Source organism: Podarcis cretensis (genome assembly GCF_951804945.1).
Source record: "Podarcis cretensis genome assembly, chromosome: 14".
Lineage (NCBI taxonomy): Eukaryota > Metazoa > Chordata > Lepidosauria > Squamata > Lacertidae > Podarcis > Podarcis cretensis.
Genome location: NC_137183.1, coordinates 13,270,922 through 13,298,858, shown reverse-complemented (window position 1 = coordinate 13,298,858; position 27,937 = coordinate 13,270,922). Strand labels below are relative to the sequence as shown.

The window sequence follows — 27,937 nt, the reverse complement described above, 5'->3', positions numbered from 1 at the left end:
ATTGACCACTGCCTTTTCTGAAGCATAATATACCATATGCCAAGAGTTTCCAAGCAGTGGTCAATGGTCCACCAGGGGTCCTTGAGATTCACTGAAGCAGTCCGTAGCATGTCAGTGGTTTTGTGGTTGAAGATGGGAGGATGGCAAATTCCTTGCATGAAATATTCATATTGATTTTTAATGGTACTTTCATTGCTTCTTTTATTTCACTGTGTTGCCATTTGATTTCTATAGCATTCAAATGGCAACACAGTGGAAAGCATTGTACATTGCAATTGCTACAAGAAGTAGAAAAATCATTAAGCAGTCCAGCAAGAACCTCAAGCAGTCTATGGGGGGGAGGAAAGTTGGGAAATTACTGTCATTATGTAAGCATCTGTAACCCGAGGTACCACTGTAACTGTGTGTGTGTGTGTACACACATACACCAACACATAAATACAGTGGTACCTCGGGTTACATACGCTTCAGGTTACAGACTCCGCTAACCCAGAAATAGTACCTCAGGTTAAGAACTTTGCTTCAGGGTGAGAACAGAAAACGTGCTCTGGCGGTGCGGCAGCAGCAGGAGGCCCCATTAGCTAAAGTGGTACCTCAGGTTAAGAACAGTTTCAGGTTAAGAACGGACCTCCGGAACGAATTAAGTTCTTAACCTGAGGTACCACTGTATAGACACATACCTATAAATTGGAATCAAATCCCACTTTTAAAACTTGCACACTGCCTCAGGTCCTGTAAAAGATTTTAGCTCTGAAGCCATACATTTGGCACGTGTCCCTAAACACAGGTATGAGAAGGATTTCCAGGGCAGCGTAGAGCCATTAGAAAAGCTACTTCCAGATAATGCTCTTTGAGAACCTTGTCCATGTATTCACTTCACACTTAAAGAAAACACTGCCTCCGCCACATGCTGCTGTGACAATCCTCCTTGGAGGGCAGCTTTTGCCACAACCTGTCCTAATCCCCAGGGATTACGTCCCCCTTCTTCTTTTCCCAATTCTGCTGGACCCAACAAAAAAACCCTCTTAGCGCCTCATGCACTTAGCAGCATGCGAGTCCCTCCTAAGCTCCATGGAGGAGGGATGCCGCCATTTGTTCTGTAAATGAATTAGAAGAAGTAGCTGAGGCAAAGCAGCGAACCAGCATGATGCGCCACACCTAATTATGCTCTGTCCATTACAAGCTCTTAACCATTTCTTCACTCCCCAAGAGGCGACGTGATTCAGAAATGACGGAGCAATTCTTAAGGGCTTCTGGCAAACCACTAAGCATCAAACATTGCATATTTAAATGCACAATCCTATGCATGTTTCCTGAGAAACAAGTCTGTGCTTAGCAGGGGTGGGGAGAGAAGGCAGGTTACAGAACATATATTTATAAATTCAAATAGGGGAAAAATCAACCACAGGCTACCTGGCATACAGCTGGCTCCTTCTTCTAACATCAGCAAAAAGAAAAATGCTGGAGGTGAACAACAGGGGTGACTCCTCTTCTCCAGCCTTCTTGAAATCCTAACTGCTAATCCAGGTTTTATAGTAAACCTTGCCTGGCCTTGCTACCCAAGCCAAAATTCTCTGCCTTAACTGCTTGGGGATATAGGAGTCATACAGAGTCAGATTACTGGTCCATGCAGCTCAGTAAGGTTGATATTGATTGGAATTGGCTCTCCATATTTTTATCAACTGTACCTGGAGAGTCTGGGGATTAAAACTGGTAGTGGCGGGATGAACCACTTTGGGCTACTTGGAGGAAAGGTGGGATATAATTGCAGTAATAAATAAATGAATAAAATACTTGCCATGGAGCAATGCCACCCTGGCCAAGTGTGGAAACAGAAAGGAAGTCTTGCTCTTCTTTGTCATTTAACCTTGACTAAAAGATGCCTGCTTCTTGGGAGAAAAGCAATGACAAACCTAGACAACATCTTAAAAAGCAGAGACATCACCTTGCCGACAAAGGTCTGTATAGTTAAAGCTATGGTTTTCGTGAAGATCGTGAAGCTGAGGCTCCAATACTTTGGCCACCTCATGAGAAGAGAAGACTCCCTGGAAAAGACCCTAATGTTGGGAAAGATGGAGGGAACAAGGAGAAGGGGACGAGATGGTTGGACAGTGTTCTCAAAGCTACAAACATGTGTCTGACCAAACTGCGGGAGACAGTGGAAGACAGAAGTGCCTGGCGTCCTCTAGTCCATGGGGTCACGAAGAGTCGGACACGACTAAACGACTAAACAACAAACAATATGGTTTTCCCAGTAGTGATGTATGGAAGTGAGAGCTGTACCATAAAGAAGGCTGATCGCCAAAGAATTGATGCTTTTGAATTATGGTGCTGGAGGAGACTCTTGAGAGTCCCATGGACTGCAAGAAGATCAAACCTCTCCATTCTTAAGGAAATCAGCTCTGAGTGCTCACTGGAAGGACAGATCATGAAGCTGAGACTCCAGTACTTTGGCCACCTCATGAGAAGAGAAGACTCCCTGGAAAAGACCCTGATGTTGGGAAAGATGGAGGGCACAAGGAGAAGGGGACGATAAGAGGATGAGATTGTTGGACAGTGTTCTCGAAGCTACAAACATGAGTTTGACCAAACTGCAGGAGGCAGTGGAAGACAGGAATGCCTGGCGTGCTCTGATACATGGGGTCACGAAGAGTTGGACACGACTAAACGACTAAACAACAACAACAACAGGAGCAGCCTTTTTTTTGTCTGATCAACCCCGGGGGCAGTCATTCTTGGGTGGGTAGGTCTCTAGCCTCCTCTGTCCCCCCAAATGCTACCACTTCTGACTTGCAATCATGCAAACAACAACAACCTATTGCTTTGTTTTGCTAATTATGTTAGCTGGCTGTATCTGAAATTGGTCACATTTTTAATCAGAAAAATGCCAGGTGAAATATACTTGTTATTTGAACTGGTCACATGAACTCATCAGATTTTAATCTGTACAGAAAGATTGACACTCGTCATACTTGCCAGCATGGTGTAGAAGTTAGTGTGTTGGATTCAAAACTGGGAGACCAGAGTCCAAATACAAACTTAGCCATGAAGCTCACCAGGGTGATTTGGGTCAGTCACTGTCTCTCAGTCTAAACTACCTCATAGGGTGGTTGTGATGATAATACGGGCAAGAAGAGAACTATGAATGTTACCTTGAAATAAGAATAATACCTGAATCACGAGAGTGTTCACGCTTTTCTCAAAATATCCTCAGTTTGTTTGTTTTACAAATAGCACTGAAATGTTCTCTTAAGAAAGTACCAGAAGTGTTTCACCCCCTCTAATCTTCAAGGGCAAAGGAGTGAAAGAACTCATATTATGAACCTCAATTATATACACTTTGAATTTAAAAAGGAGCACACAAGCATGACTACAATTTAAAGAAAAACCACTTTGCTCAGCAAAACTCCTACGTAGTTAATACTAATTTGCCACGGATATGATGGTTTATATCAATAAAAAAAAAGTATGGAGGGGCTATTCATTCTTTTCTTTTGTGCCGCAAACAAACTGCAGGGTGCCCAAATTGTTACATCTCCAGGTATAACTACTGAACACACATAATTTAAGCAATACCAAGGCATTGGAGCTATGTAGAGGTAGAGAACGCTGTGGCAATCTGGCAGGTTGACTTGCCACTGCAGATATTGGAAAGAAGCTATTCAGCGAAGGGTCACAGTGTAGCAGCAGAGCATCTGCTTTGCATGCAGAACATCACAGAGTCTGTCCCTGGCATCTCCAGGTAGGGCTAGGGAAAAATCCTATCTGAAGCCCCAGAGAGCCACTGCGGTCACTGATGACAGTGCTAAGTTAGATGGATGAGTGGCCTGATTCAATATAAAAGCACCTGTATTGCAGTCCCATTGGTGTACGGAAGTATCCCAGATCCTCCTTTCATTCAGTTCTAGTCAATTTAATTTTCAAGTTCGATCTCTGGCATCTCTAGTTTTAAAAGGATATGGTGGTAGGTGATAGGAAAATCCTTCCTCCACCCAAGACTCCGCCATTGCCTGTTGCCAGGGACCAGCAAAGGTTTTGGATATACTACTAGTAAGCCAAGTGCCATCTCCCCCCCCCCACACACATATTACATTTGTGCAGCTGGTTCTTCCTGCCTAACCTTAGATTTTTCCCTAGTGAAATTCATTTTGCTAGTTTGGGCTCAGTTCTCCAATCTGTTAAGGTCATTTTGGACCCCTATTCTGTCTTGCACACCTCCCAGTTTGGTGTTATCTGCAAATTTGATGATCATCCCCTCAATTCCTTCATTCAAGACATTTATAAAGACATTGAACAACAACCAGCGCAGGGTGGAACCCTGCAGCACCCCACTTGTAACTTTTTCCTGGGATGACTAGGAACCATTAATGTAGATGTAAAGAAAAAGAAGGAACTTTTTATCACATGCGGTGGGAATGTAAGAAAGTGAAAAACTTCTGGGAAATGATATACAATGAGATGAAAAAGATGTTGAAATATACATTTATTAAAAAACCAGAAGCATTTTTACTGGGCATTGTAGGGGAGGACATTGACAGACAGGATTGTAAAATGTTTTTATATGCAATAATGGCAGCAAGAATATTATTGGCACAGAAATGGAAATAAGAAGAATTACTGACAAAAGAAGAGTGGTAAATGAAATTAATGGAGTATGCAGAATTAGACAAATTAACAGGAAGGATTTGAAACCTGAAGAACCAGAGATTCCTAGAAGACTGGAGTAAATATTCAAACTATCTAAAAAGCAATTGTAATAAACAGATTACACTAGTAAGTCTGCAAGAAGTTCTGTAAGGAGGATTATGTGAAATATTGCAAGGAAGATTATGAAGAGAATTACTAGTTAATGATAGGTAAAGGTAAAGGTACCCCTGCCCGTACGGGCCAGTCTTGACAGACTCTGGGGTTGTGCGCCCATCTCACTTAAGAGGCCAGGGGCCAGCGCTGTCCGGAGACACTTCCGGGTGACGTGGCCAGCGTGACATCGCTGCTCTGGCCAGAGCCAGAGCCAGAGCCAGAGCCGCACACGGAAACGCCGTTTACCTTCCCGCTGGTAAGCGGTCCCTATTTATCTACTTGCACCCGGAGGTGCTTTCGAACTGCTAGGTTGGCAGGCACTGGAACCGAGCAGCGGGAGCGCACCCTGCCGCAGGGATTCGAACCGCCGACCTTTCGATCGGCAAGCCCTAGGCGCTGAGGCTTTAACCCACAGAGCCACCTGCGTCCCCAGTTAATGATAGAAATAGAGAAATTAAGAAATGCAGAATAAGTGATAAAGAACGGAAAATCTCTAGAGGTTGTTGATGGAAGTCTAAAATATTGTAAAAGATAAGAATTTATGTTAAATGATTGTTGGAAATGATATGTTAAAAAAAAAAATGTGTGTGTGTGTGTGTGTGTGTGTGTGTGTACCATTAAGGTGTATTATTTGGGTTCGGTCAGTCAACCAGCTACAAATCCACCTAACAGTTACCTTGTCTAGCCCATATTTTACCAGCTTCCTCACAAGAATATCATGGTGACTTTGTCAAAAGCCTTGCTGAAATCAAGATACACTATGTCCACAGCATTCCCCTGATCCACAAAGCTTTATGTGGTTACACTCCCTCTGAAGGAGCGGGCATATAGTTTGGGGTTACTTCTGGATCCTTTGCTGTCACCTGAGGCTCAGGTAGCCCTAGTAGCATGGACTGCCCTCCATCAGCTATTTGGACAGGGATAGCCTAACTTCTTTTGTCTATTCTCTGGTAACCTCTAGGCTAGTTTACTGTAAGACATTATACATAGCGCTACCTCTGAAGACAGTTTGGAAACTTCAGCTGGTGCAAATTCAGCAGCCAGGTTATTCACCCGGGCAAGACGGTTTGAGACTCCAATATTGGCCCAACTGCAGTGGCTGCCAGTTAGTTTCCAGGCCCAGTGCAGGGCCAGGAGGACAAACAATCTAACCTGATACAAGACAATTCCCAGGTTTGGCCTGGTATAAAGGAATTTCCCAAGTTCCTATGTACCCAAACCCGCGTCCCATAAACCCAAGAGCAAATGTGTCTCTCGTCATTTTTACGAAGCTGTATTAGATGCACGGGATGTGGGTGGCACTGTGGGTTAAACCACAGAGCCTAGGATTGCTCATCAGAAGGTCGGCGGTTTGAATCGCCGTGACGAGGTGAGCTCCCGTTGCCATGTCCCTGCTCCTGCCAACCTAGCAGTTCGGAAGCACACCAAGGTGCAAGTAGATAAATAGGTACCGCTCCAGCGGAAAGGTAAACGGCGCTTTTGTGCACTGCTCTGGTTCGCCAGAAGCGGCTTAGTCATGCTGGCCACATGACCCGGAAGCTGTACGCCGGCTCCCTCGGCCAGTAAAGCGAGATGAGCGCCGCAACCCCAGAGTTGGTCATGACTGAACCAAATGGTCAGGGGTCCCTTTAAAGGTAAGGTAAAGGTACCCCTGCCCGTACGGGCCAGTCTTGACAGACTCTGGGGTTGTGCGCCCATCTCACTTAAGAGGCCAGGGGCCAGCGCTGTCCGGAGACACTTCCGGGTCACGTGGCCAGCGTGACATCGCTGCTCTGGCGAGCCAGAGCCGCACACGGAAACGCCGTTTACCTTCCCGCTGGTAAGCGGTCCCTATTTATCTACTTGCACCCGGAGGTGCTTTCGAACTGCTAGGTTGGCAGGCGCTGGGACCGAGCAGCGGGAGCGCACCCCGCCGCAGGGATTCGAACCGCCGACCTTTCGATCGGCAAGTCCTAGGTGCTGAGGCTTTAACCCACAGCGCCACCTGCGTTCCTCAGGGGTCCCTTTACCTTTACCTTTATTAGATGCACATGTCGAAGCCACAGATTCCTTTGTTTTATAAAGCATTTGTATGAATAAGAGAGAGTTTGGCAAAAGACCACGTCTTGCAGTTTGCGTGAGACATAGAAGAGAAAGTAACAGCAAATGCTTTTAGCACATGCTGCTTTTCTTGCCCTTTGTTTGCAATTTAAAGATTTGAAAGAGGGTCTCTGCTCTGGACTTTGTGCATTCCACTCCACTCCATCCCCCAAATGCAAATAAATAACAAACCAAAAAAAAAGGCTTTCTAGTCTGCACCTAAAACACAGGGAGGCTATTTTTAGCACTTACTGTAATTGTCACACTTCTGTCAAAGCCTACAATAAATAGAAGAAAGGTGGTTGTTTCGTGATATGTATTTTGAAAAAAAAGAGACCCCATTACATCTCTTAAGAGCAATAAGGCACCCCATGTAATGCCTCTGAGGACAGATTATCCTTCTTTTCTGGTAGAGTTGTTCAACCCACCATTATCGATAATATACCTGAGGCAGATCTTAATCCACCTGAAATAGACTTCATAGTGTGTGTCGCTACTTAAAGATGTACAGCGACTGAAGATATACGAATACCCCCTCAGACATTGCATGTACAGTCAGCTATTACTTCTGAAACCACCATTATTTAACTTTTACAAACCTCTACAATTTCGCAGCACCTAAATTTCCTTTAGAAAGGGTGGTGTATCAATGACACAGAGGATGTTTAAGAAGAATTAACTTCAGCAATAATCCTCTTAAACAGAGTTGTGCTACTATAAAAAAGGATAAAATAAGTGGTTACGGGGCAGGGTAGGAGAGAACAAGTGATTTATCGCCTGGGGATTTGAATACTGTAATTCCTTATAACTAATGTGGAATCCTAATATCAGACGACAATAAGCCTGCAGCGTGCCTGTTGCCAACGCACAATGGAAGAAGATGGGAGAGAAAGAGTAATGGTGGAAAGGTTATCTTTATTTAAATATAACAGCAGAATAACCAAAATTATTTAAGCACAGGCAGGTGGGATTGAATTGACGTATATGACAGAAGCACTCTTTGGGGCATGTAAATAACTGCATTCCATGGCTCCTCAGAGATAGCGTTTAGGGAAAATTTATCCCTCCCTTCTATGGGAGCCTTGGGTATGTGAACTCAACATGCAAACACAGGCCATTATGTCCGCCAAGGTGAACACACCAGGTCTTAAGGGCCACCACGTCCAGGGCGTCATATTTCCATAGTCTGCCCCTGTTGTAGTCTTAGGCACCGGGCTGGGATATCATTTTTTATGCTAAAGTCAAGCCTATGAAGATAGGCCAAGTGTGAAAGAGACATGAACGAAGGCAACCCAGGAAGCTTCGTAGTGAAGCAAGGTCCATCGGTTCCTAGGTCGATCAACGAAGAAGCATCTCAATTGCTCTGCCTAGGAGACTGTTTTGAATTATGGTGCTGGAGGAGACTCTTGAGAGTCCCATGGACTGCAAGAAGATCAAACCTATCCATTCTGAAGGAAATCAGCCCTGAGTGCTCACTGGAAGGACAGATCCTGAAGCTGAGGCTCCAATATTTTGGCCACCTCATGAGAAGAGAAGACTCCCTGGAAAAGACCCTGATGTTGGGAAAGATGGAGGGCACAAGGAGAAGGGGACGACGACAGAGGACAAGATGGTTGGACAGTGTTAGAAGCTACCAACATGAGTTTGATCAAACTGCGGGAGGCAGTGGAAGACAGGAGTGCTTGGCGTGCTCTGGTCCATGGGGTCATGAAGAGTTGGACACAACTACAGTAAAGGACTACACAACAACAACAACAGGAGACTGTTTTAAGGCAGTGCCCTTGGGAAAACTGAGCAGGGGTGAAGTTGACTCCTGCAAGTGAGCCTTTGAGGAGGGATGGTATTTTTGTCTCCCATTAACACTTACAGTACGTAAGAACCAGTTCCAAGCCTGAAGTCAGTCTAGGTAGACTTTCCTGGCTCCTTTTGATCTAAAATGTGCGAATAAAACAACATTTTAATAAAAAATTATAGCAAAGGTCAGTGGTGCCAACCTGAATAAAACATGGGGGGGGGCAGGCAAGCCCTGCCCCGCATAAGCAATCACATGATGTGGCGCGCGCACACCATTTGAATGGCAAGGCCCAACAATGAGGGGGGCAGGGGCTCAAATATTTTATGGGGGGGTGAAGACCCCTCGGCTTCTTGGAGATGCTGTTAAACTACAAATCCTATCATCCATGACCACTGACCATGATGTCTGGGGGTGATAGAACGTGGAGTCCAGTAACACCAGGAGAATGACAGGAACCCCCGCCGCTCACTTTTAGTTATTTATCCCCCACCTTTCTGTGACAAAAAATAAAATTCAAGGTGGCCTATAACTGATATATTACAAGAGGTGAAAGAGGGTCCTAAGTTTTGCTTGTGGTGTCTGTGTGTCTGTGTGTGTCTATGAGACCCAGTGCCGAGGGCCTTCTAGTGGTTCCCTCATTGTGAGAAGTGAGGTTACAGGGAACCAGGCAGAGGGCCTTCTCGGTAGTGGCACCCGCCCTGTGGAACGCCCTCCCTTCAGATGTGAAGGAAATAAGCAGCTATCTTATCCTTAAGAGACATCTGAAAGCAGCCCTGTTTAGGGAAATTTTTAATATTTAATGCTGTATGTTTTTAACACTCGATTGGGAGCCACCCAGAGTAGCTGGGGAAACTCAGCCAGATGGGCAGGGTATAAATAATAATAAATTATTATTATTATTAATTATTATTATTATTATTATTATTATTATTATCAGTGTCTGTCTGGTGTCTCTCTCTCTCTCTCTCTCTCTCTCTCTCTCTCTCTCTGTGTGTGTGTGTATGTCTCTGTGTGTGTATGTGTAGGGCGGGGGCAAGCCTAACTGACACCCTCCTTGATGTTTATGGCCACCATTGCCCCACAACTGCCTTGGATGATAATAAGTGTATACAGTGGTACCTCGGGTTACAGATGTTCAGGTTACAGACGCTTCAGGTTACAGACTCCGCTAACCCAGAAATAGTACCTTGGGTTAAGAACTTTGCTTCAGGATGAGAACAGAAATCGCACAGCGGTGGCACGGTGGCAGCAGGAGGCCCCATTATCTAAAGTGGTGCTTCAGGTTAAGAACAGTTTCAGGTTAAGAACAGACCTCCAGAACGAATTAAGTTCTTAACCCGAGGTACCACTGTAATTATAATAAATTTTCAGCAGAAAACCAGTGCTGGGCCCTGATCTTACATCAGGAGCATGTCCTGGATCAGGGCCAGATGGGGGCATTGCTGCCTTTTCTCCAAAATGAAAGTTAGTCTTGGATATCACACATAATTTGGCCCACCGTAATCCACGAAGTGCATTCAAAAACCAAGGTCAGTGTGAACTCTTGCAAACGCTCCAGACTGGTTTGGCCATCAGTCTGGCGGAAAGAAAAGCACTTCTCTGCCCCACCCCCACCCCAGCCCCGGCCCCAATCTCTCACACGCAAAGCCTTGCAAATGTCATCCTTTCACCTGGAAAAAATTAGTCTACAGGACAATACTAAACATCTTCTGCTACAGCTTGTAAACTCCAGGCGTAGGGGAGATATTAATATTAATACATGTCTCTCACCCTCACTATTTATTCCTATGAAATTTCCTGTGTGATACGTATTGCTCTTTAAAAAATAATACCTTAAGTATTGTTCCAAAGCAGACACAGATGCTTAAACGTTGTTTGGATATAAATCATAAAGCAATGGCAAATTGTATGCACTTCCTACAAAACAGATGGACCAGATAAGGGAAGATGGAGGATCTTCTCATCGTAAAAAGGCATTGTCTTGAAGACACGCTGCGTACTAGCAGGCACCATTTCCACCCGCTAGTCACTCAGACCTGTCTCATTGCAACAATGATTTAAGCAGCTGCTTAAAATGGCTGTAGTGCAAAGATATATGCTGCAATTCAAGACTTAAATGGCCCAGGTGACTCCGGTGTCAAGCATTACTTTGGAGTTGTGCTTCTTGATCAGCAGCACCCCACTCCCCTGATGCTATACATGATTGCGCAAACTGTAAAAGTGTCACACACAGAGGCACCAGGTCACAGAATTAACATCTCCACACCACACCAGAGAGCTTAAATGAATAGCCTGTACGTGTTCCCCTAAAGGTCAGTGTCTGCACGAACTGGCTTTATGCAGGCTGTTCGTGGAGGTCCAATTCTGTCTGCTATCCTTAAAGATCTGTTTAGTTCAGGAGAAGAAGTGCTATTAGGACTTAGCACTCGGTCCTCAAAGACAGCAGCATCCACACAGTGTGGTTCTATGGCTCCTACACAGTTGGCTTGATCCACATACCCTCCAACATTTCTCTGATGAAAATAGGAACGTCCTATTCCAGGGATGTCCAACCAGGAGATTGCGATCTACCGGTAGATCCCCAGCTGATCCTGGTAGATCGCAGGATCTTTATAGGGTACAAAAAGTTACAGGAAGAAAGCTTTAAAACCTCTGGGTTGCCAAAACCATGCTGGCTGGCTGGCTGATTTAGTCTCATTTACATACATTCATTCAAAATAAGATGGGTTTATGAAGCAATTCTATATCCTCCCACAACACTGATGAAACGGTAGTCAATATCCTGGAATCACTGTTCAGTGTTGGACATCATATTTTCTGAATACACGAAGCTTCACAGCTTGTCTTTCATCATACAAAGTTTGGCACCTCACTTCATTTAAAGATTTTCAGAGACTTTGAGACTAAAGATTTTATTTTGAACTTGTTATGGTTTGAAGCAATGCTATAAAGATTGTCTATTATGTATGTATATGGTCATTGTGTTGCCTAGACATTGTTGACGTTCTCTTTGCAACACAGGGGTTTGTTTGGATATTATGACAGCAGCGCTTGGGTTGGAGAAGGATTTTGCTCCTCGCCCTCCTCCTCCTGCTGCTGCCCGGGGTTTGAATGGTGGAGCTGAGCATCTCGCTGCTGCCACGGTAGTGGCTGTCAAACAGTGACAGCTACTGGGAAAGCGCCATCTTTGGGGGCGATCAGCAGCAGCAACGGAAAGTTCTTGAGCTTGGGGGGGGGGGCAATTGGCCTCAGAGTTGTTAAGCTTTCCACAACCCCCGATTGCCCCGCCGAATGTTAGGCTCCAGCCCACCCAAGCCAAAAGCCTGTGTATAAGACAACCATCTGTGTACAAGACGACCCCCATTTTTTCCCCTTTTTTAAAGCAAAAACCATAATCTGATACATGGGAAAATACAGTATACCCCACCCAGCTGACTGGGTTGCCCCAGCCACTCTGGGCGGCTTCTAACATATAAAAAAATAATAAAACACAAAGCATTACAAGACAGGGCTGCCTTCAGATGGCTCGGTGATCAGGTAACTCCATACCCACCAACATTTCTCTGATGAAAATAGGTACATCCTAAGGAAACGTGGGACATTCCTGGGTCAAATCTGAAACTGGGATGGCTTCTGTAAATGCAGAACTGTCCCTGGAAAATAGGGAAACTTGGAGGGTCTGCTCTCCATAGAACTGGGAAGGGGAATCTGTGGCCCTCCAAACATCGCTGAACTACAACTCCCATCATCCCTGGCTATTGACTGTGTTGGCTTGACTGATGGGTGTTTGAGATCAACATCATCTGGAGGGCTATAAAGACAAGGACTTCCCTACCATAGAAAGACAAAAGCTTCATTTACAAAATGCATTTAAAGCACATGGTTTCCCCCACGAATCCTGGGAACTGTAGTTTGCAAGCGTGCTAGGAACTATAGCTCCCTCTGTGTGAAACCACCATTCCCAGAATTCTTTGGGAGAAGCGATGTGCTATCAATGTATGGCGTGTATGCTGCCAAAAGTTGCATCCAGGAGACCGTGGATGAGGACCACCACTCACCTAAAGAAGTAGAAAACTGTTTCATTGCACTAAGCGACTGCGTTGCCTTTAAACAAAGCAGCACAGTGAGACCTTTTGATGGCGTGCAAAGTGTGCCACGAAGTGTCAGCTGAATCAAGTTTTAAGAGAAAAGTGATTGCCGTGCTACTCTCACATACAGGCATATGCCCCCAGCTTGTAAGCCAGCAAAGGGTGAAGGGCCAAGAAGATCCACAGAGAGCACAGGAATGATACAGACGCACATCAAGCTTATGTACTCCTATGCTCCCAGAGACTGTCAGTTTGAATCTATTTACATTTCCCCTTCTGGTGTTTTGAGGATTAATCCAAAGCTTCAAGCACTGTTCATAGATCCTTCTTTTTCTTTTTAAGGGCATCTGGGAAACCTAAAACAAAAAAATGACCAAAGGTCAGCTGAGTGAAGGGGTCATTATTTTCCCCCCTAAACTTCAGCCATGGGGGCGAGCGGTGTAGCTTAAGAGCTTCCAATCTGTTCTAGCTTTACTAAAAAGACTATCATAGCTCTGCTGATCTAGAGACACCATTGTAGGACTACAGCTAAGCCAGAGCTAAAACCCAAGCCAACCTAGCCAAACAAAAAGTTTCACGGGATGGAGAATGAATGAACGGGTGGATGGATTTATTAAGGTCACAGACCAGAAATCAGGGGATAGAGAGGATGTGATACAGGGATGAGGAACCTGTGGTTCTCTAGATATAGCTGGACTACAACTCCCATCATCCCTGACCGTTGGTCATGCTGGCTGGGGCTTGGGAGAGGGGAGTCCCCCCTTCCCTGAGGAAATGGTTCTTAGCCATAGGACACATCTGTCAGGATACCCACCCTTCCTACAAGTGCATAAGTGGCACTTCCTACAAGTGTACAAGTGGCATTCAGGAACAACCAAGAACATCTGATGATGTATTTCCTTCCTGGAATTTACTACAGCTCACTGAGATAGCCTAGCCTGAGACTGTGATTAGCCCCTTCACTTGGAGCAGGAATCTGAACACAGGTTTCTTACAAGGCAGGCCGTGCTGTGTCAAGCCAAAGGCCCTCATAGTTCAGCATGCTGCCACTGGGAAACTCAGATGCAGGACAGAAGGGCAGCAACCCTCATCTCAGGGCCGTCTTACCCATAGGCACTAGGGGTGTGGGGCACCCAGGTGCTGGGCTCTTAGGGGCGCCAGGCGGAGAGTCTGGGGCCCGAGAAGTGAGTCCAGGGAAGAGCCCGGAGGGCTCGGGGGTGACTGAGCCAGTGAGACGCTGAGGCAGCTGGCCAGCTCCACCCTCTTGTGTGCCTGGGACTTGGCAACCTGGGGGGGGGGGGAGGGGCGCCGCCAGGTGGATCTTTGCACCCCGGTGGCGCATATGCTTAAGATAGCCTTGCCTCATCTGTTTTGCCTCCTATGTCTGGTATTCAGAGGTATACTGCCTTCGAGTTTGGAAGTTCTATTCAACCACCATTGCTGAAAGTTGCTGATAGGGGTATCTTCCCTGGATTTTTCCAATACAGTGGTGCCTCGCAAGACGAAATTAATCCGTTCCGTGAGGCTCTTCGTATAGCGGTTTTTTTGTCTTGCGAAGCAAGACCATTGACAGCTTAGCGGATTAGCGCTATTAGCGGTTTAGCGGCTTTTAGCGGATCAGCTGATAAGCGGCTTATCAGCGGATCAGCTGATAAGCGGTTTAGCGGCTTAGGAAAAAGGGGGGAAAGGGGAAAAAACCCGCAGGAACCCACAAGACATTTCGTCTTGTGAAGCAAGCTCATAGGGAAATTCGTTTTGCGAAGCACCTCCAAAACGGAAAACCCTTTTGTCTAGCGGGTTTTCCGTCTTGCGGGGCGTTCGTCTTGCGGGGCACCACTGTACTTTCCTCATCTCAGGAACGGCTGGACCCATGTGCAGCTCCCCATGTGGTGAACCACTGAACTGCAGGTGACATTGTCTCAATAAAAGCACCTTCAGGCCCTGGACCGATTCTACACACCCTGGCTGCCCACTGGATCCTCCTGGGTGGGAAGAAAAATAAAAGAGCTTCCTGTTTCAGTTGACCCTTGTCTAATCAAAAAAGAGAGAGAAAGAGAAAGGAAAGGTCTTCTTGCACTTTGGTGTGTAGCTATATCATGATTGTTCTTCATATGCTCAAACTGTCTCATGCCAGTGGGAAACCTGGCTGCTGATTTCTGCACCAGCTGAAGTTTCCGAACCATCTTCAGAGGCAGCCCCACGTATAACGTGTTGCTGTAATCTAACCTAGAGCTTACCAGAGCATAGATGACAGAAGTCCCTATCTGGACCTCCTGGTCCAGATAGGGGTGAAGCTGGGCGCCGAGCCAAAGCTGATAGAAGGTATTCCATGCCACTGAGGCCACCTGAGCCTTAAGTGACAGCAAAGGATCCAGAACTTCATCCTAGCTATGTGTGTAGCTTGGCTGGGGAGTGTAGCCCCATCAAGAGGAGTCAACTTTCCAATCATCTAGTCAAGGGCGTCTCAGTCTTATCTGGATTGAACTTCAGCTTGTTGGTTCTCATCCAGTCCATTACTGAGGAAAGATGTAGGATGATGAAGTACATGGACCACTGGCCTGACCCAACAGGGCTCTTTATACATATCTGTCTGATATGAGTGATTTATACAAGTGTTGAACAAACACGAAAGCTTAATAAGAAAGCTTTGCAAATACCACAACAAATTCGTGCTTTCCACTGGTTACACTCAGAACTGGATATGAAGCTTAAAATCCATAACATTAGATCTATAATAGTTATAACTCCTTATGATCCTATCTAGTATAATTGATTTATATATGACTATTGACTTAACTGTAATAAGATTTGCTAAAATTGCAGAAAAGCCATCCAACATTACATGCAACAGCAAGGTCTGTTGATTAAAAATAAAGGAACTAGAAACATTTACGAATAACGATGTACCAAGATAAACATTTGCAGAATATTTAGAGACCAATGGCAGAAAATCCAGTAGACACCACTATTAAAAAAAAGATGCCCCATTGAATGACTTTCGGCAGGTCAAGAAGAAAAGCAGTATTAAAGCAGAGAAATATACTATGTTATAAACCAAAGAGCCAAAATAGAAAGTGAAATCATTCCAGATTTCACACTTCTTTTATTAGGTATTTTTCATTTCACAAAGAACATAAAAACTTCCATCAGATATTGTAAAGCTATATAAATAGACAGCCTTCTGAAAGACATTTTGTTGTTGTTGATGCCACTGCAAAGAGAGCAGCTTTTATATTTTATGAATCCTAACAGTGACAGAAAGGATGTTAGGCGGGCATTAGCAGTGTCGCAAACACCACCAAGGACTGAATAGGAGACACTCCCTTGCTCCAGACTCGCTATAAATGCTGGCAAGACAGTGGCCCTGTTTGCACAGAATGCAAAGTCAAAAATCCTGCCTTGTGGCAGACGATGCATGAGAGCTCTGCATTAGCACTCAAACACTCTGTTCCTCTCTATGAGCAACTGATCAAGAGCTGAACCCTAAGCAATTATTATAATATATTTATGCCCTACCTTTTTTTCCTGACAGGGACTCGAGGCAGCTTACAAATAACATAAGAGCAGCTAAAAACATAAGGGGTCATTTAAAAACAATTAAACAGAAACAGAATTTTAAATGATCTGTTAAAAACATACAGACACTCACAACACAAACAGCATGGCACTAGCCTCATTAAAAGCAGTCAGTTTCCAAAAGAATGGAAGAAGAAGATCTTCACCTGTCAGCAGAGCAGCCACCAAGAAAGCCCTCTCCCATGTCCCTACCAAGAATGCCTGTGAGGATGGCAGGACCGAGAGAAGAGCCTCTCCCCAAAATCTCAGGACCCAGACAACTTCTTCTTCTTCTTTGGCGATCACTCGTAGCCAAGTAAGATGGTCTTCAATAAACACGGTTTTAACAATGAGTCCGTAAGTGACTGTGGAGGCCAGTTCTGGATCCATTGGTTCTTAAATTATGGTTAATGGCTTCCAAACAAGCCAGTATATGGACCATTGCTTCCTTGTTCACATGCACATGGGGAAACTTCAGTTAAATGTGCAATCTTGGCTTTTTCAGCCAAGGTTTGAAGGGGCTTCCAGACCATGGTTTGCAGAAGCAGCTTTCCAGATGCAGTGGAATAGCTACACTGCTTTCTTAGAAGGTGAGTCACTGTTATGTGCCAGGTGGGTAGGTCATGCACTGCGCAAACTTCCCCACCACCTCATCTCTCCCAGTAAGCAACAAGCACCCACCAGCCAGGAACCTGGTGATTGCCCCACCCTGCAAGCCACTCCTGCTGGCTTGTGTTACCCATTGTTGAGCTTTTTCTGTGGGAGCTAGGCAGTCTGATCAAATCACACCATTCCTGCATCAGTTCCATTGTTGATCCAATGGTTCAAATACAAGTGATAATCTTTGAAGCCTGAACAGTGTGGAAACAGCTTATTTGAAGGACCATCTACACCGATATGCATATGCCCAGGTCCAAAACTCAGGCTCTGCTCTTCAGTTCACCACTAAGGTTGGTAAGGGACAAGGCGGTCCCACAACTTTGTAATCCCCTTCCCCGAGAACTTCACGTGGCCACCTCTCTTGTGGTCTTTAAGCACTCCCTAATAATGTCTTCATTTGGGGGGGGGAGGGGAGGATGAGACATCCTCACAACCACCAGGCAAGCCATCAGAGACTCTTTTGTTGCAAGGTCTGGTAAGTGGTTGCTCGCTCACCTGGCCTAATGGAGTCAATACAGCCCTTTGTTCTCTATTCCCACCGGAGCCAGCATGCTCTTAGACCACTGCAATGGAAGTTCCCCCTAGGATGTACTGGAATACTGAACGAACTTCAAAAGAGTTTTAGCAACACATGCCCAAATAATGACTCTCTGCAACACATCACAGTCCACTTTTCAGCATGGTGCTTTTGAAGCTTTTGCAAGTCAAATGTGTTAGCAGAGTCCCTTGAATAATGCAGAGTCCAGAGATAAAAGGAGTCCTAATAACGACTTTGTTGAGGAAATCTGAACAAAAACAGCATATAATTCGAGGAGAAAGGAACAAAGAGGTTTTGTCTGTCTAACTTAAATCCTTATACATAGCAGGAAAATACCCTCAGAACTACACAGCCAATCAGGCCACATATTACCTCAGCAAACATCATGCTGCTCTACATGCTTGCTAAGCACCACCTCCACCAACCCCCTTGGTTAGCTGACAACTTAAATAACCCTTAAGTTAAAAACTGAATGATCCCTCCAGTAGCACTTCCAGCAGAAACAAGTTTGTTGTCACACTGGTTCCCCTGTTAAGCAAGGATGTTTGGGCCCATTTTCCAGACACATGCATCCAACTGACACCACTCTGCTTGCAATAGTTCATCACCTTTGGTTGTGCTGAAACTGCCACCACAAATACAGATTTCTTAGTGTGGAGCTAGAGATTACATTGGACACAAGATAGATGCCAAAAAAGGTGCAACAACGTTGCATTCTCTCTAGGTATGCAAGGACGAAAGAAACAAAATTGAGGCATGCTTCAAAATAGAAAATTATAGGGAACTCCCTCCCTGCTTGACCACACCTACTGCAGTAGGGATTGTAAGTTAATTTAAGTTAATAGTACTCTACTTGTTTATGGGACGCAGGTGGCGCTGTGGGTTAAAGCCTCAGCGCCTAGGACTTGCCGATCGAAAGGTCGGCGGTTCAAATCCCTGCGGCGGGGTGCGCTCCTGCTGCTCGGTCCCAGCGCCTGCCAACCTAGCAGTTCGAAAGCACCTCCAGGTGCAAGTAGATAAATAGGGACCGCTTACCAGCGGGAAGGTAAACGGCGTTTCCGTGTGCGGCTCTGGCTCGCCAGATGCAGCTTTGTCACGCTGGCCACGTGACCCGGAAGTGTCTCCGGACAGCGCTGGCCCCTGGCCTCTTGAGTGAGATGGGCGCACAACCCCAGAGTCTGTCAAGACTGGCCCGTATGGGCAGGGGTACCTTTACCTTTACCTTTTACTCTACTTGTTTATTTGCTGAGTACATGTTTCTGCCAGCAGCTCCTGTTTGTTTTAAACCTGGTTTTATTTTGATTATTCTATTATTTTATTTCTTATGTTTACAACACTCAATAACATAAACTCTCCCTCCCTCTCTCTCTCAATGTGTTTCAGGGGGAAATCTTCCACAGGGTACTCAAAGAACAAATAATAAATCATTTTTTTAAATCTCATAAAATTCTCATCACGTGCTGTATATAATAAGCAATTAGTGACTTTGTATATTACATACATTTTGCATTATGATTTTTTTTTTTAAAAAAATGTCATTTTCAATGTGCACAAGAAAGGTTTCAGCACTGTTTTGAGGCTTGCCCTGGGTGTTTCTCTCCCACTCTCTCTTTCGGTGCATACACATCAGACATTTAAAGCACACTGCTTCCCCCAAAGGAATTCTGGAAACTATAGTTTGCTGAGGGTCCTAGGAACTGTACCTCTTCATGGGGTTAACTACAGTTTCCAATATTCTTGGGGAGGAAGCCATGTCCTTTAAATGTATGGTTTGTATGCAGCCTCTCTTTGTATTTGATGCTTTCCTCTCTTTCTTCTTTATCTGTTCTTTCTGTGTAATGTTCAGGCATAACTACACTTAAATGTTTTGTGCGTCACCACCTTATGGGTTTTGGTACATCCCATTCCACAAGATTGCCTGCTCTTTAGGGGGGCAGAGAGAAGACAATTACAGTGGTACCTCGGTTTAAGAACAGCCTTGTTTACGAACTATTCAGTTTGCGAACCATTCGGTTTACGAACTCCGCAAAACCGAAAGTAGCGTCCAGGTTTGCAAACTTTACCTGGGTCTAAGAATGGAATCCGAATGGTGGAAGGGCACTGGTGGTGGGAGGCCTCATTAAGGAAAGTGCACCTTGGTTTAAGAATGGTTTTGGTTTAAGAACGGACTTCCGGAATGGATTAAGTTCGTAAACCGAGGTACCACTGTACAGCAAATGGGGGAAGATAATTGAACATAAGGCTATTTTTCTCAGTGTCAGTCACATGCTTGTGTTAGTATCTTGTTCTGCCCTCACCAAATAGCAATAGAGGGCCTACATAAAGAGGTATGTTTATTAGAAATGTATCTCATGATCACCACCATTTCAGCTGATTATGTAAGCGGGATCTCATTCTTTGAACCCTCCCTGCTATTAAATACTTTTTAAAAACTACTTGTGTGTGTTTTTCAGGATGGAGCGGAGGTGACATTTGCTGAACCACCAGAACAGCAAATGATAGAAAATACAGCTCTGATGACAGCATTAGCTATTTTGTCTCTCGAGTTCCTACTGAACTGCAGTGACACCTCCTGGTAAGAGACACGAGGCTTAAGAATGTTTTCATTACCTCCTTGTGAACTTCCTTGTCCATTTCATGTGCGTTCCCCACCACCCACCCAAAGCAGGCGAAGGATCTTCTTCAGCCTTTTTTGGTAGAGATCAAAACGGGGTTTTCTGCTGACTTTTTTAAAAAAACAACAACAACAACAATTCACAATTTGTGTAGGAACTTGGGAACATTCCAAAGCAAATAATCAACAGTAATAAAAAGCACCCTAAACAAAATTAAAGCAGCAGTAGCAATAAACTTAACTTTTATGAAAGGCACAATTTATAACACACGGCATCAGGAAATCCATGACGAACACTCCCACATTTAAAGAAAAATAATACAGATTAAAGAACAAAAAATCACAGCCATGACCCATCAAACAAATTGATCCAATGTCCTTACAAAGAGTTGCATTTACCTTTCACACACACAAAAAAGTGTGACTAGTTTGATAGAACTTCATGCCTAAAAATGTAACAGAAAGTCTTCAATAACAAGTTGATAACAAGAAGAATTAGGTGGGGTCTGCTCCTACAACAAACTGTTTTGACCTTCTCCGTCCAGTCATACACGACAGCCCTAGGGATAGGTCAATCTGTCAATTTTGGTTTCTCTCTGTTTTTCATTTTTCAAATCTTAACTTCTGTTCTCCATATTTCTGCATCAGTTTCTGATTATTTTTTTTAAGTCCTCATGAAAATGCAAAAGCATCTTAGTACAAATTTCTCCTGCCACACACGCACACACACATTTCTCTTTGTAGTTTTGGCTATGTATACAACTTTGCAAAGCAATTTTCTCTAATATAATGCATATGTGTATATGTCATTTTCACTAAATAATGCCTTTATTTGCACACTTTAGTACAGTGGTTTGCAAAGAGGGCGGTAAATGATTGCCAGACTTGGAAAAGCCGGTATCACTGGATCAAGTTAATCCATTTTGCTGAATTAATTAAACTAAATAGTTTTAATTGGATTTTGAATAAATGTGCAATTAATTGTCACTGTTTTGAATTATCTTCCTTAGTAGGTCATGCAAACTGCTATTCTGAGTAATCCTCTTTACAGGGTTGGGGACACCGGGGATGAGTTTATGGAACCAAGGGGGCAGTCACCTGAAAAAGTTTGGTAACCACTGCCCTAGTCTCTGCTTCTTTGTACATATGACTTGGCCAGAGAACTGACCTTCAAAATTCAGAGGAGTGCACATTTCAAAGGATGATTGTGTTTTGGTTTGTGTATGGTTTGGGAGAGGATAGATTAGCCAAGGTAAAGGTAAAGGGACCCCTGACCATTTGGTCCAGTTGTGACAGACTCTGGGGTTGCGGCGCTCATCTCGCTTTACTGGCCAAGGGAGCCGGCGTACAGCTTCTGGGTCATGTGGCCAGCATGACTATGCCGCTTTTGGCGAACCAGAGCAGCGCACGGAAACACTGTTTACCTTCCCGCTGGAGTGGTACCTATTTATCTACTTGCACCTTGACATGCTTTCGAACTGCTAGGTGGGCAGGAGCAGGGACCAAACAACGGGAGCTCATCCCGTCGCGGGGATTCAAACCGCCAACCTTCTGATCGGCAAGTCCTAGGCTCTGTGGTTTAACCCACAGCGCCACCCGCGCCCCATGATTAGCCAAGTTTGCCTTTAAATGCACGCTAAATTGAATCTCTTCCCTGCTTCCTTATAAAGAACTGAAGCAAAGCCATAACTCAAGGACCTAAGCCAGTGGCACTTTCCTACTGCTGAAGAGGAATTTCTGTAAATCATCGAAATGATTGCAAGATCTCCCAGTTATGGAAGCGGGGAAAGCACTGGTTAGAGTTTTATAGACATGACCCTGGCTCCAGGGCAAGGGTAACATAGCAAATTTATTTATTTGCTTTATACCCCACCCCTCTAGCACCAAAGCACAACTCATGGAGGCTTGCAACATTTAAAAATTACAGCTTCACAAAACACTACTGTAAAACAATAAGTGAATAAGACAGACAAGTTGTAAAAACAGTCTGCTTGATAAAGAAGCCTGCCAGGGTAAAAAGGGCTTTAGCAAACAGCAAAAGAAAAGAAAAGAAAGAGTCCGATATTGTCGGGTCAATTCCAATGCCTAAGCCAATACCGATCACATTCTGTAACCAATAAAGTTGTGGCCAAATTTTGCCCAATAACATTAACCTAATATCCGTGTCCTTGTGTCTCACTCTTTGATGAGGGGGTGTTTTCAGGGTCTCTACATGCAAACGTTCACTGCTCTATGAAGTGTCTGCTGTTTCAGTTCCACCACCACCCCTGTCCCAGGTGCTGATCCTTTCTGGATTAGCGCCCTGGCTGATCCTCCCTTTTCAAGCATCTGAGTAAATGGGATTTCATAATGCTCCAGAGTCAAATCTGATTTGGCTAAATGACAATGCCAGTGAGGGACATCCGCAGCGAGTCCAGTCCGAACAAGCAAGTCAACATTTCCGCATGAATTAAAAATAAAGGAAGGTGCTTTTCAGAACTGCCAAAAAGTCTGTTGGCCATCTTATCCTGAAGTTGAAAATGACCTTTTCTTATGCATATTCATCTTCGTAAACTGCAGACTGCTGGGATTAAAACTACTGCTCAGCATTTTCTAAGTTTTGTTTGTTGCTAGGGCTGCAGTCTTTAATCAGCTAGGTCCATCAATCAAAAACAGTTTTAATAAACTAAAAAAAGGAATCCAAGATTAACAGGGTGCTAACACTTTGTCTTTAAAATGTTGATTGTTTTTTAATGTTAGTACATATAAACCAGGATTTCCTAAACTTCTGCATTCATTGTCCTCTTGATGAACGTATAATGTGGTCGTTGACCCCACACCCAAATTCTTAGCAATGTAAATGAAATTAACTCGAGAAATATCAATATCTAATCAACATATATAATTACCTTAAAAAGTGAAACTCTGCACCTTATACAATTGTTTAACAATAAAGCAGCATGGCCTGAGAAGTGTATTGTGGATTTTGTCTTATTAAACACATTGTGTCCTGGTTCTAAGGGAAAGATGGAAAATAAATGAAAATTAAAAATACATTGGTTCATCACAGGCAAAGGAGATGCACTCTGTACATGTCCATGCTCTTGAATTCTGAGGCTCATTTAATAAACCTCTTTTCCACCACAGGGCTTTTTAATCCCCCCCCTTCACGGTCCTATCAACCCCAGGGGGTCATCACTAACCACTTTGTGAAACCCTGGATTAAATAAACATGCAGATGGTTACAGCAGTCATGAAATTAAAATAAGCCTGCTTCTTGGGAGAAAAGCAATGACAAACCTAGACAGCATCTTAAAAAGCAGAGGCATCACCTTGCCATCAAAGGTCCGTATAGTTAAAGCTATGGTTTTCCCAGTAGTGATGTATGGAAGCAAGAGCTGGACCATGATCGCCGAATAATTGATGCTTTTGAATTATGGTGCTGGAGGAGACTCTTGAGACTCCCATGGACTGCAAGATCAAACCTATCCATTCTGAAGGAAATCAGCCCTGAGTGCTCACTGGAAGGACAGATCCTGAAGCTCCAATACTTAGGCACCCCATGAGAAGAGAAGACTCCCTGGAAAAGACCCTGATGTTGGGAAAGATTGAGGGCACAAAAAGAAGGGGACAACAGAGGATGAAATGGTTGGACAGTGTTCTCGAAGTTACTAATAACATGAGTTTGACCAAACTGCTGGAGGCAGTGGAAGACACAAGTGCCTGGCATGCTCTGGTCCAGGGGGTCATGAAGTCTTGGACACGACTAAATGACTAAACAACAACAAATCAGATAAATTATAAATCTGGTTGATAGCCTTACTTATTAGAGGATTTCATTTCTGCAAACATGCCAGCTGACTTTAGATTGTTTTTCTCTTCTACCCAAATGAAAATGAGGAGGGAGATTACTGGCTTTTCTCCTCCTCTTCTTTAGAGAGGTAATTATGACATTTTAAAAACTACTTTGCACATCCGGCAAAGCAATCAAGAAAATTCATTTGACAGCCCCTGTTTTTTTCCAGTGTCGAACTGTCTGCCAGAGTGTAAAAACTGTGACAACGCGTTCAGCAGAGCTCCTGGTGCAGGCACATCTGTTGAGCGACATGCTGCAGCACATTAAACGCAATGCAAGAGGAGCAAGGGAGGCGCACCATTTCACTTAAGAAGCAAGCAGAAAGCCAAACGAGCCGCGTTTCTCCTTCTGTTGCACGCAAAAATTAAAGAGTCTACTTAGAAAGCAATCTCTGCAAGTTTTAAGCACAGAGAAAGAACAACCACCACCCCAATTTGGGGATAAATGGAACTAAGTAAAGTTTCAGAGGCAGCAAATAATGAGATGAGTGAATCAAAGCTGGGGGGAAGAGAGATAGCAAACTGATTACATGCATAAAAACACAAAATGCTATTCTCTCGGATAAATAGGTTTGGGGAGATTTAGATGTTTTGGATTCTTACTCCATCTCTATTTCAAGTATAAAATAATATGATATGTTACCAAACCATTTCCCTGCCGGATGCATCCCATGACATAGGAGAGGAAATCTCAATTTTAGAAAAATGAAGATTTTAAATGCAAAAAGATTGGAATTTTAAAAGTAATTGCAAAAACTTGTGTTGCTCTTTATCAATGTTACTTTTAGATTGTATTTAAAAATAAATAAATAATGTGTTTTAAATTGTTGCAATCCATCCTGGGACCTTAGGGTCAAAGGGCAGGTAATAAATTTAAATAATAAATAATTTAGAAAAAAACACACATTTCAGCTAGAAATGCCAAATCCTTGGCTGTTGATGTCACACACCTCAACCTCTTCCCCAAATGCACATGTATTTGGTGAGTCTTGCTCAAATCACACAGAACATTCCCAAGTGCTTAATTCAGCCTTCCCCAACCTGACGCTCTCTGGATGTTTAAGACTACAACTCCCATCAGCCTCAGCCAGCACAGCAGAGAGCAGGAAGTTAGTTGGAGGTTGGGAGCACGGAGGGGAAAATCCTTCTTGAAACTAGAGCCGAGCCAAAATTTGCAAATTGTGGAAGTGGGTAGAGATTTCAGCTACAGTGGTACCTCGCAAGACGAATGCCTCGTAAGACGAAAAACTCGCAAGACGAAAGAGTTTTTCGTTTTTTGAGTTGCTTCGCAAGACGAATTTCCCTATGGGCTTGCTTCGCAAGACGAAAACATCTTGCAAGTTTGTTTCCTTTGTCTTGCAAGTTTGTTTCCTTTTCTTAAAACCGTGCATTCACTTCGAGGAGCAACTCATAGCACGCGGTGTGGTAGCCTTTTTTGAGGTTTTTGAAGACTTTGGTGATTTTTGAAGCTTTTCCAAAATCCGTGCTTCGCAAGACGAAAAAAATCGCAAGACGAAAAGAATCGCGGAACGAATTAATTTCGTCTTGTGAGGCACCGCTGTATTTGGGCATGTGGGCTGTGCAGGGTGCTAAAAAAATATTTAGGGAGGTTTACTGGGATGTATGGAAGTGAGAGCTGGACCATAAAGAAGGCTGATCGCCGAAGAATTGATGCTTTTGAATTATGGTGCTGGAGGAGACTCTTGAGAGTCCCATGGACTGCAAGAAGATCAAACCTCTCCATTCTGAAGGAAATCAGCCCTGAGTGCTCACTGGAAGGACAGATTGTGAAGCTGAGGCTCCAGTACTTTGGCCACCTCATGAGAAGAGAAGACTCCCTGGAAAAGACCCTGATGTTGGGAAAGATGGAGGGCACAAGGAGAAGGGGGCGACAGAGGACGAGATGGTTGGACAGTGTTTTCGAGGTTACCAGCATGAGTCTGACCAAGCTGTGGGGGGCAGTGGAGGACAGGAGTGCCTGGCGTTCTCTGGTCCATGGGGTCACGAAGAGTCGGACACGACTAAACGACTAAACAACAACAACAACTGGGATAAACAACAGCAGCAGCTCTTCTTTCCTTTTTTTTAGAAGAAAGATCTCTCGCTATCTCAAAAAAGAAAAAGGGGGGATTCTGTAGAGTTGGAAAAAGTTCAGTAAAGGGCAACCAGAATGATCAAAGGTAGGGAACAGCTCCCCTGTGAGGAAATCTTACAGCATTTGGGACTTTTTAGTTTAAAGAAAAGGTGAGTAATAAGAGAAGTGTATAATAGAAGTGTATAATTTTTTTCATGGTGTAGAGGAAGTGGATAGAGTAAAGCTTGTGGGCATAACAAGGAAGCCAAGTGTTGAAAGACGCTGAAAGAAAAGAAAGTTAAAACTACGGAATTTGCTGACAGATGAGGTAGTCATGGCAACCAACTTGGATGGCTTTGAAAGAGGATTCGACAAATTCGCAGTTGCTAAGGCTATCAATGGCTACTAACCCGGCGGATACATTCTACCTCTACAGTTGGAGGTGCCATGCACCTGAATACTTGGTAGCTCAGCTAGCAAAGTTTGAGACTCTTAATTTCGAGGTCGTGGGTTTAAGCCCCATGTTGGGCGAAAGATTCCTGCATTGCAAGAGGTTGCACTAAATGACCCTTGTGGTCCCTTCCAACTCTAGAATTCTATGATTCTGGAAATTGCAAGAGAGTAATGTTTTACTCAAGTCCTGTTTGAAGGCATCTCACAGGCATCAGGCTGGTCAATGTAAGAACAAGATGTTGCAGTGAGTGAGCCCCTGGCCTGATCCAACAGGATCTTATTATCTTATTATTAGCAGCCTGGAAGCAGTCATACCACATAGGACACTATTAGCCCCTCCAGATTGGTGGGGAGTTTCGCAGGTGGATTCTGCACCATGCCACAATAGTGAGGGACTGGTACTGGAATGTCCACACATCACTCTGCTTTAGTTGTTCTGCAATGCTTCCCAGCGTTGGCACATTATTACCATCCGGATGGGAACTGTTGCACTAGAGTGCAACAAAAGCAGGACAAAAACCCAACAACAAATTGGTTGTATGAGAAGCCAAAGGATTTCAGCAGGAACCTACAGGACACGCGTAAGTTAGAAACCAAGCAGTATGTCCACACGGAAACTTTTGCAAGTGCAAACAGTATTGAAAAGAGGGATTGCCGTGATGGGCACAAATAATCATGATTGCACAATAAAAGGAACATCTGCAGGGACCTTATGTCTTCTTGCAACACTGCTCCCAGGGTGAGTTATGGGGACATGAAGACCCACAATGACTTGCAACTGGATACAATTTTTTGTTTATTTTTTAGGGTGGAATTACTACACCTGCTTATTTCAGAAAACCTCGCCCTCACTTGAAGAAAATTGGGAGCTTTCTCCCTCCCTCATCAATTTATTTACCCTCCCTTTCACCTGACCCCTTCCAGAGAAAAACCTTTTCCAGAGAAAACCACTGGTGAGATGAAAATTTCAGGCCACGTTTACTTGAGATACTAAACCTATTTGTTCCAGTGTTCACAATAGCTTGCCTATTGCACCATCAGTTTGATGCTCATCTGTGCCCTAAGTTTATAGTCACAAAATCCCACCCCCCACCATCTTAATGCTGGACTTTCCAAGAAACCAGTAATTAGGAACAGTCCCATCCAAAAGAAATGTGGAATACGGCGTCCTTGCAACACCAACAGGACATTGCAAAAGCGTTTTTGGGGAAATTCAACAGCTGAAAATGCTGAGGATTAGGATGTTTATTCCTATACCTGGCAGGAACAGGATGGAACACCAGGATCCTTTCCGGCTGGTTGCCCACATCCGTTACTGCCAGATGTTCATCTTTCTATGAGTTTGGGGCTGGAAGACAGATCAATTTCCCTGGAGCTTTTCCACCACTTAAAAACTAAACATGCAGCCGGCAGGAGAAGCCACAATATGGGAAGCAGCCTCAGGATG

General features: G+C 44.2%; 1 protein-coding gene across 8 annotated transcripts in view; it reads right to left on the bottom strand.

Annotated features, from left to right (window-relative positions):
* Positions 1 to 27,937, bottom strand: part of SEMA6D (semaphorin 6D) — a 441,818-nt gene that overhangs the window by 394,678 nt on the left and 19,203 nt on the right. The window lies entirely within an intron of this gene.